Below are 9824 nucleotides of genomic sequence, written 5' to 3' on the forward strand. Positions count from 1 at the left end.
CTGCTGGGCGGCCCAGGGCGGCTGTTGGAATGCTGCCGCCAGTAACGGACAGCGCGCTGGGCGCGGCTGGCTGGCTGCCCAGGGCGGGCAGGACAGGATGGAAGAGGCGCTGGCAGCAGCGGACAGATGCGGGCAGCGGGGCCGGCGGGCAGGGCAGTTCAGGCGGTTGGCGATGGCAGGTAGAAGCAGCTTCTAAGGGCACCGGGCAGCCAGCAATGCCGGGAAAGCAGTGACAGGCGCACATCAGGGCTGGCGGCAGGGGCTGGTGGGGGGGGCCCTGATGGATGGAGGTGGGCCGAGGCAGGCAGTGGAGGCTCTGTCCAGGGAGGTGGGCGGAGGCCAGGGAAGGCAGAGTGGGAAGGCAAGAGGAGGAAATGAAGGTGCCTCTCACCATGATGGGGTCATCCAGGAACACAGCGGAGCCCCCACCCCACACACACACAAAGCCAGCCCCCAAGTATAGCACCTCCACAGCTCAAGTTGAGACTTGGGGGTCGTGGCAAGAAGGAAGCACAGGTAGGGGAGTGCGAGAATCAGAAATAGTTTGGTCAGGGTTGTTCACAGGATGTTCCAAGGGCAGCTGATGTGGCAACATTGTTCTCAGAGCCCCGGCCAGACCATCACACGCTAGGAGGGCTGAGTCTGAGCTTTAATTAGAGGATCCCAAAATAGACGTTGTCAGAGGAGGGTCTTCCTGTTGGCCTTTTTCTGACACCTGTACTCCTCTCCTGCTACTTGCTCTGTGAACTCAGGCCAACTGCTTCTCAGGGAGGCCCTTCAGGGCTGGCTGACAAGCCAGAGGCCCCTGACAGGGCCTTGAGAGCAGCCCAGCCGCCATCATGCCATTGCCCCTGCCAGCCTCCAGCCGTGAGGCCTGCTAAGGACCATGACCAGGGCTCACCCTCCTGGACTGGCCATTCAGGCTGCACAGAGCCCTTGTCGAAACAAAGTGCCGTAATGTGTTTATCTGTTTGAGTTGTGTTTTCTCACTTGCATTAAAGTATAACAATAGCTTGGGAAAATTTACATTTTCTTGCTCTGATTAACTCCTAACCGCCACAAGAATTGAAATAATTCTTGAGACCTGTATCATGAGAAATGTCAATATCAGTACCATAATGTCGAACTCAGTGAGTCATGACTTTCCTACACTTCCGTTACATAGAAGACAAAAATAAGACAGGCATGTTTCTACAGGAAACATTGAGTACAGTTAGAATATGTAGATGTTTAAAGGATGAGCTAATATAAAAGCAAAACTTGGATTACTTGCAGCAGGACACAAAATGGAAACATGTTAGACGCTTGTTTGGGGCGCTGCTATTATGACCTGACAAGTAAGCCTTTGCCCGAAAGGTTGGGATCTCTTGTCAATGTTAGTTCAAGTTGCAGCTGCTCCATTGAAAATCAGATCCTTGCTAATACACCTGGGAAAGCAGCAGAGGATGGCCCACGTGCTTGGCCCTACCACCCACGCTGGAGACCTGCATGGAGCTCCTGGTGTCAGCCTGGCCCATCCCTGGCCATCGCAGCATTTTGGGGAGTGAACCAGAGGATGGCAGGCCTCTCACTCTCTCTTTCTCGCTCTCCCTCCCTCCCTCCTTCCAAATAAAATTAATAACATAAATCTTAAACAATGACTGTTGTGTGCTACTTGTTAAAACTGACTTTTGGATGGGAACAAGAAAACAGGAATATTCAGTTTGTTTCTGGTGGTGACAGTGTGGCGGTCAAGATGGTGTGAGACATTACAGAGAAGACAAAGGCAGTGTGAGTGGCCTTGCTAGGGGACTCTGACCTCAGACCGGCTGCCCTGCCACCATCGTCCATGTGGAGATCAGAAGGGCCTAAGCCAGTCAGGAAAAGGGTGGGAAGCAGCCTGGTGTGTGCTCTGGAGGCTGGCTGTGGGGGCTGGAGTCGGGGGCCTAAGGCACTAAAGCTGCTCACCAGGTGTGTTCATGCAAGCCCGTCCCTGCAGGAGCCCAGACCTTCTGGGTGACAGGGATGTTGACAGATTCACTGGGGCTCCTGATGCTGAGCGGGGAAGGTGGCCATCTTGGCCATGAGACTGCTGTGCTGCCTGGTTGCAGCTCAATATTGGCAGAGTATTTGCCAGGCTTCAGGAAGGATCCATTCAGGGTCCATCTTTGCTAGTGCAGGTAGCACTAGCACCACTGGGGGCAGGTAGGTGTCACGGGCAGTGCACTTCACAGGTTTCTGACCCTCCTGTCCCTTTTCACACTAGCAGGCCAAGCCCAGAGCTGCACACCATGGAGCCGTTTGATGCTCCACCACGGTGTTGGTCATGCTCTTCAGCCACAAGATGGTGGCACCCTGCTGCCAGTCTTATGTTGGCATTTGGGACCTTGCACAGGAAGGACATCTCTCTGTTCATGGCTCTCGGCCTCAGTGATGAAGACCGTGCTCCTTCAAATGGCAGGGCTTCTCCAGGTACACAGCCACATGTCCAGCCAACTGCAGCCCATGCCACCCCACCCCGCTGATACAGCAATGTGCCATGGACTGCCACAGGGCACCTGTGTCAATGGAACAGGACACAAAGTAGAGAAGCTCAAACTCTCCCCAAAGGCCCGTGTCTACAGCTATGTCCATCTGCTAGTCCCACTCACATCCGGCCCCACCCCAGCCAGCCACCCACCCTAGCTGGGCAGCAGTGACACCACACACGGAAGAGTCAGGACATCTGCAGATACTGACAGTCCACGTCTTGGTCTGGCCCACGTTTGGGGTCACTTCTAGGCTGCCTCTCACACAAATGGCATCCTGTCACTCATTTGGCCCCAGTGCCCACTAGCCTGCCCATGCCCCTCAGACCCAGTCATGCCTCTGGCCACCTCCCCCAGAATATTTTCACCCTGGTGACCCTCCCCAAGCCACAGCCCCTGGCATTTGTACAGACCTCCAGCTGCCAGGGACCACACAGTTCTCTGTGTCACAGCATACCTTCTGTCTCTTGTGAGCCGTGCTGAGCACCCTCTCCACACGATGTGCATGTAGCACTGCCACGTCAAGCTCTTCTTTGCTCTGGGAGAAGTCTGGAGTGAGAACAAGGACTGGAAGCGAGGACCTAGATTTCCTAGGAGCACCCTCTCCAGACTCATGGCTCTTCGGGGGAAACAGAAAAAATAGCACTATTATCAACTCAGACTTCTGGATATTTGTACAATATGTCATTTGAAAGAGCCGAGACATATTCAAGAACGTGTGGAGTACTCTAGTGTAGGCTTGTGCTGGTCGTAAAATAAGTCTCAACAGATGAAGGAGGATTAAGTCATTCAGAATATGCTTAATTATAGTGGAACTAAATTAGAAATGAACAACAGACAAAATTGGGGAAGCCCCTGAATACTTGTAAGTTAATACATTTCTAAATAACCCATGAATCAAAGAATTCACAAGGAAAATTTAAAAATATTTTGAACTTACTGCAAATGAAAACATACCAAATGTGTGAGACGCACAGAAAGCATGCCGAGCACCGTGCTAGGCGAGAGTGCGGGGTCTGGTGTCTGCAATGACCAGGGCTGGAGCCTGGAAGCCCACCCAGGCCCTCTGCATGAGTTGCAGGGACCCAGTGACTCAGGCCATCAGCTGGTGCCTCCCCGCCCCCCCAGAGTGTGCACTTACAGGAAGCTGACTCAGAAGTAGACAAGGAAGTAGACCCACTGTGCCAGAACACCTATCCCTGGACTGTGTGTTTGTTTTTGAAGCCCTAATGAGGGATATCGAGTATTTTTCCAATGAAGAAATGAAAAGTATCTGAGCAGATATGTCCACCCTTACTTGAACACTATACAGTCTATACATATACACCAGCAGCACATGGTACCACATCTATTTGGATCAGTTAAAATTTTTAAAAAGATTTTAACTTCCTTATGAAACACAAAGAGAATTATTCAGTCTTATTAAGTACCCACCAAAAAAAACACAACAGTTAACATTACTTTTTTTTTTTTAAAGATTTTATTCATTTTATTACAGCCAGATATACAGAGAGGAGGAGAGACAGAGAGGAAGATCTTCCGTCCGATGATTCACTCCCCAAGTGAGCCGCAACGGGCCGATGCGCGCCAATCCGATGCCGGGAACCTGGAACCTCTTCCAGGTCTCCCACGCGGGTGCAGTGTCCCAATGCATTGGGCCGTCCTCAACTGCTTTCCCAGGCCACAAGCAGGGAGCTGGATGGGAAGTGGAGCTGCCGGGATTAGAACCGGCGCCCATATGGGATCCTGGGGCTTTCAAGGCGAGGACTTAAGCCGCTAGGCCACGCTGCCGGGCCCAACATTACTTTTTTTAATGATGAAAACCAATTTTTTCCCTCTAATACTGACATCAAGAATAAGGCAAGGGGCTCAGTGCAGTAGCCTAACAGCTGAAGTCCTCGCCTTGATTGCACTGGGATCCCATATGGGCACCAGTTCTAATCCCGGCAGCCCCGCTTCCCATCCAGCTCCCTGCTTGTGGCCAGGGCAGGCAGTCGAAGACGGCCCAAAGCCTTGGGACCCTGTGCCCATGTGGGAGACCTAGAGGAGGCTCCTGGCACCTAGCTTTCAGAATACATCACTTGAATGATCTCAAATAACAGATTACTTGATTTCCAAAGCCTAAGTACATTTAGGTGTCAGAAACTACATTTTCTTTCTTTTTTTTTTTTCATCTTTCATTTTTTATCGGAAAGGCAGATTTAAAGAGAAAATGAGAAGAAAGATCGATCTGCTGGTTCGCTCCTCAAGTGGCTGCAATGACTGGAGCTGAGCCAATCCAAAGTCAAGAACCAGGAGCTTCTTCCAGGTCTCCCATGTGGGTGTAGGGTTCCAAGGTTTGGCCCATCCTCTACTCCTTTCCCAGACAAGCAGAGAGTTGGATGGGAAGTGGATGGAACAGCCAGGATACGAACTAGCAGCCATATGGGATCCCGGTGCATGCAAGGCAAGGATTTAGCCACTGAGCCATCGCACCAAGCCCTACATTTTGTTTCCATTCCTAGATCACATTGTGTGTGTGTGTGTGTGTGTATGTGTGTGTGTGTGTGTGCGCGTGCATACACGTGTGTATGTATGTATGTGTGTGTGTCTGTGTGTTTTGCTGTTGTGGTTGCTTGTGGCACAGTCCAGGTACCCAGCTCCCAAATCCAATCATCAATGTAGACTCCTCTCTCTTAATTTCCTTATCACTATAAATTCTACCTCTTAAACCTTTCATATCAATCTGATTGTCTCTATCCATACCCAGTCTTCTTTATATTATTATTATTATTATTATTATTACTATTTTGATAATCTTCACATAGTTGCTTAGGGCACAAAAGATCAAGGGCTACAGGAAAGTGGGTGAGACCATTGTTTTGTTTCTACATTCTCTCTCTCTCAGATTTATTTTATTTTTATTGCAAAGTCAAATATACAGAGAGGAAGATCCTCCATCCGATGATCCACTCCCCAAGTGATCGCAATGGCCAGAGCTGAGCCAATCTGAAGCCAGGAGCCAGGAACTAGGAACCTCCTCCAGGTCTCTCACGTAGGTGCAGGATCCCAAGGCCTCGGACGGTCTTCGACTGCTTTTCCAGGCCACAAGCAGGGAGCTGAATGGGAAGTGGGGCCACTGGGACTAGAACCGGCGCCCACATGGGATCCTGGCATGCTCAAGGTGAGGATCTGCCACTAGGCCACTATGCCAAGTCCCACCCCCTTTCTTCCTTTCTTGTATCTGTGGTAAGGGGGGAGATAGAAGGAGAAGCCCTGTTCCATTTGTACTTACAGTATTTGATAGGTTCTCTTTGCTACAAAGCTAAAGTCCAAAGATCCTCCACAGTCTGACACTTGCTATCCAATCTCATCTCTGCCACTTTTTTTTTTTTTTTGGATGCTCCAACTATATGTAGTCATCAGTAGGTAATCCATGAGGGATTGGTACCAGATTCCTCCCCACATCCCACAGGCATCAAAATTTGTGACACTGAAGTCCCTTCTATGAGTACATTAGGATAGTTCTGTATACTTCCCATGCATATCCTCTTACATACTTTAACTCATCTGTTCATTACTTATATTTAGGACAATGTAAATGCCAGGTGAATTGCTTCAGAAAGTTCATGGAAAATATGTATTAAGAAAAATTTAGGCATTTCAAAAATCTATGCATCAAAATAAACATATCTTTTAATTTCATTTTTCCATGAACTTCCCAAACTGCCCTTATCACTGATACAATGTATTGTTCGGGAAACAAGCTCAAGGGCGCAGTCTGTGCATGTTCCAAATAAATAGTGTTTTGTAAAGATTTTCAATCCGTGGATGCAGAGCTCAAAGACCTGCAGGTCCCACTGCGGGGCTCTATTGGCAGGTCTCGGAAATTGTCAATTTTTGTACATGCTAGCTCTCCTTCCAGAAGCCTCTCCATTTCCAGCTACCCAGCAGACTCATCGGTTCACCCCTCTGCTTCGTGTGTCTTCTCCCACATCTAACATAAAGCTTCTAACTACCCTGTTTCACAACCACATGCATTGATATTACTCCTGCCCCAGCATGCCCTCATCCCACTCAAGGGCAATGATTACGTCTTATTCACATTCATTTTCCTAACATATTTACTTAATAAATGTCTACTGACAAATCATTTTCCTACTTACAGAAGCAATACTGGTCCATTCTCCAAAATTATAAACACAAAGTGATGTAATCTATTACAAGCAACCTGGATTCCTGCCTTAGTCTGATACACGCTCCAAATTCCATGGGTTGGTGGACAGGCAGTGCTGTGTAGCAGCAGAGCTGTGTCAGCAACACAGGCATCCTCTGGGATTTATTTATTTGAAAAGCAAAGTGATGGGGAGAGAGAGATCTTTGTATCAGTTGGTTCACTCTCCAATGGCCTTCGTGGCCAGGGCTGGGCCATCTTAGTCTCCCACATGAGTAGCAGAGATCCAAGTATTTGAGCTATCTTGTACTTTCTCAGGTGTATTACCAGGAGCTGGAACTCAGATTGGCACTCTAATATGAGATGCTGGCATTGCAAGCAGAGGCTTAACTTGCTGTGCCATAAGGCTGGCCCCTAAAGCAGTTTAAATATATTGCAATTTATGATATCATTACCTAATATCCTGAAGGACAAGTAAGTGAAATTTCAAGTAACCTACTAAAAGCCCAGAGCTGGCTGGTGAAACCTTAGATCTGATCTAACTCCAAGGCCCATGCTGTTTGCAACATCCCGACCTAGTGCAACAGACAGTGGTATAAAAGAACTGAAAATGTTCTCCTACTTTCTAGAGAAGAATCTCTGAGCTAATCATGATTCATCACACACACGGCCTCTAAGCGTCACACCTAGGAGACTAATCAATCAGACATACAGGTATGCTGACCAACCAGGCCACTTAATCAAAGGCAATGAAGCAGTCTGTCATTCACTCCCAGCAGTAATCACAGTGCTATCCAATGATACGCAGTAAGTCAGAGAAGAGGGCTTTTTTTTCAATCTCCAACATTCATTCTTTTAAAGGAATGAATTGAGAAAAAAACATGGGGAAGACAAATATGAAATAAATACAAGTGTAAGCTGTTGCTGGCTAAGCATGATAACCACAACTAGTACACAGAATGCCCTGCACCAAACACAGCAGAGGTCTGAAGACTGAGTGCTCCCTTGGCGAGGCAGACTCTGGTATTTGGAATTCAGGCTGCAGTTCTTGGTTTGGGGTGGATCACTGGGTTTGTGGCTGAGTCCACGCTTTTAACCAGATCTGAACAGAAGAACGGCCACCTTGCCCAGGTAGAATAGCTGAAGTGTTTGGTTTCATGTGTCACATAACTTCCAAAGTTTCTCGCCACAAGGCAGTGCCAAGTGGGGCTGTACTCCTTGAGGTGGGCTGCAGTATCCTTCCCTGGGTTGTATTTCTCCAGCACTGGGCATTGCACCGAACCCTGCTGCTTCTCTTCGGACATGTTGGCATTTTTGATGACCGCCCTAGGGTCCCACATGGTTACCCTGGAGCTGGGGCTGGCTGACCAGACCGGTCTCCTGGGGAAGGTGCTGACGCCATTCAGCTCACGCAAGAGGCAGCATTCTACCAAAGCCGTGACGCAGCTAAGCCCTCAGGCTTTTTAAAATATATATATTTCATACTGGTTTTAAGAATCCATGCAAGATATGAAGAGACAATATCCACCTCCTTTTTGAAAAACCTAACTCAAATCAGAAGTCAGCCAGCGCTTTTCCTTTTGATTCTCCTCACAGAAAGGATGAGCCAAATCAACACCATCCTTTATCACACGGTTCAACTCCCAAACATTTGCCAAAAAAGATACTACATGTGTGGGTATTCACTGGGAAACACTCCTTTCAGCTCTCAGTTTTCTCTGATCTTACTCTATCAGGACACCTGTCACTGCCTTGTAGATAACTTGATAATATAACAATCCTTTCATGTGATGCTAAAAATAAGGTAAAATAAAAGGCTCATTCTTGTGTTTCAGACCTGGGGAGCTAATTCCCCAATATCTATAACAGGTATGTCACGTACATGCTCCCTGTACACGTGGGCATTGGCTGCAGTTTCCTGCCAGCTAAATTCGGGTTGTTTCCAATAGCCTTAGTAAGACAAAGGACTTTATTCCTTTGCCATTTCAGCAGGTATTGGCTACCCCAAGCAAGAAAATCCCAATGCTCTCCACAGCACGTGTCTTAGAGATAAGAACTACACACACACACACACACTTCAGATCACCCGATTTGTTTGACTTACAACACACATTAGTATTTTGCTGCTGTTGTTCAAATAATCTTTGACAGTATACATGGACCCGGCGTGATAGCATAATGGTTAAGGTCCTCACCTTGATCGCGCCAGAATCCCATGTGGGTGCTGGTTCTAATCCCGGCTGCTCCATTTCCCATCCAGCTCCCTGCTTGTGGCCTGGGAAAGCACTCGAGGACGGCCCAAAGCCTTGGGACCCTGCACCTGCATGGGAGACTTAGAGGAAATTCCTGGCTCCTGGCTTCAGATCAATGCAGCACTGGCCATTGTGGTCATTTGGGGCATTAATCATCGGACAGAAGATATTTCTCTCTGCCTCTCCTCTTCTATATATCTGACTTTGCAGTAAAAATAAATAAATCTCTAAAAAAAAAAAAAGACTACTGCTGAAATCACCACCACAATAAAAAATATCCATGACATAGCTTAGTTATAAAGCTCCCTATTAAATCCATCTTTGCTGCAAAATCTGTATCAAACTGTGAAAGGCTTATAATATACTTTACTATTATAACTGATTTTAAAAAATTTATTTATTTTTATTACAAAGTCAGATATACAGAGAGGAGGAGAGACAGAGAGGAAGATCTTCCGTCCGATAATTCACTCCCCAAGTGAGCCGCAATGGCCAGTGCTGCGCCGATCCGATGCCGGGAACTAGGAACCTCTTCCAGGTCTCCCACGCGGGTGCAGAGTCCCAAGGCTTTGGGCTGTCCTTGACTGATTTTCCAGGCCACAAGCAGGGAGCTGGATGGAAAGTGGAGCTGCCGGGATTAGAACCGGCGCCCATATGGGATCCCGGGGCATTCAAGTTGAAGACTTTAGCCACTAGGCCACTGTGCCGGGCCCTGACTTAATTTTTTTTAAGATTTATTTATTTTTATTACAAAGTCAGATATACAGAGAGAAGGAGAGAGAAAGGAAGATCTTACATCCGATGATTCACTCCCCAAGTGAGCCGCAATGGCCAGTGCTGAGCTGATCTGCAGCCAGGAGCCAGGAACCTCCTCCAGGTCTCCCATGCAGGTGCAGAGTCCCAAGGCTTTGT

General features: G+C 47.9%; 1 pseudogene; it reads right to left on the bottom strand.

The window, feature by feature from the left end:
- Window positions 1-7752: 7752 nt before the first annotated feature.
- Window positions 7753-8000, bottom strand: LOC131481543 (dynein light chain 1, cytoplasmic-like; annotated as a pseudogene).
- Window positions 8001-9824: the final 1824 nt, after the last annotated feature.

This window comes from Ochotona princeps, chromosome 1 (assembly GCF_030435755.1).
Source record: "Ochotona princeps isolate mOchPri1 chromosome 1, mOchPri1.hap1, whole genome shotgun sequence".
In the NCBI taxonomy this organism is placed as follows: Eukaryota; Metazoa; Chordata; class Mammalia; order Lagomorpha; family Ochotonidae; genus Ochotona; species Ochotona princeps.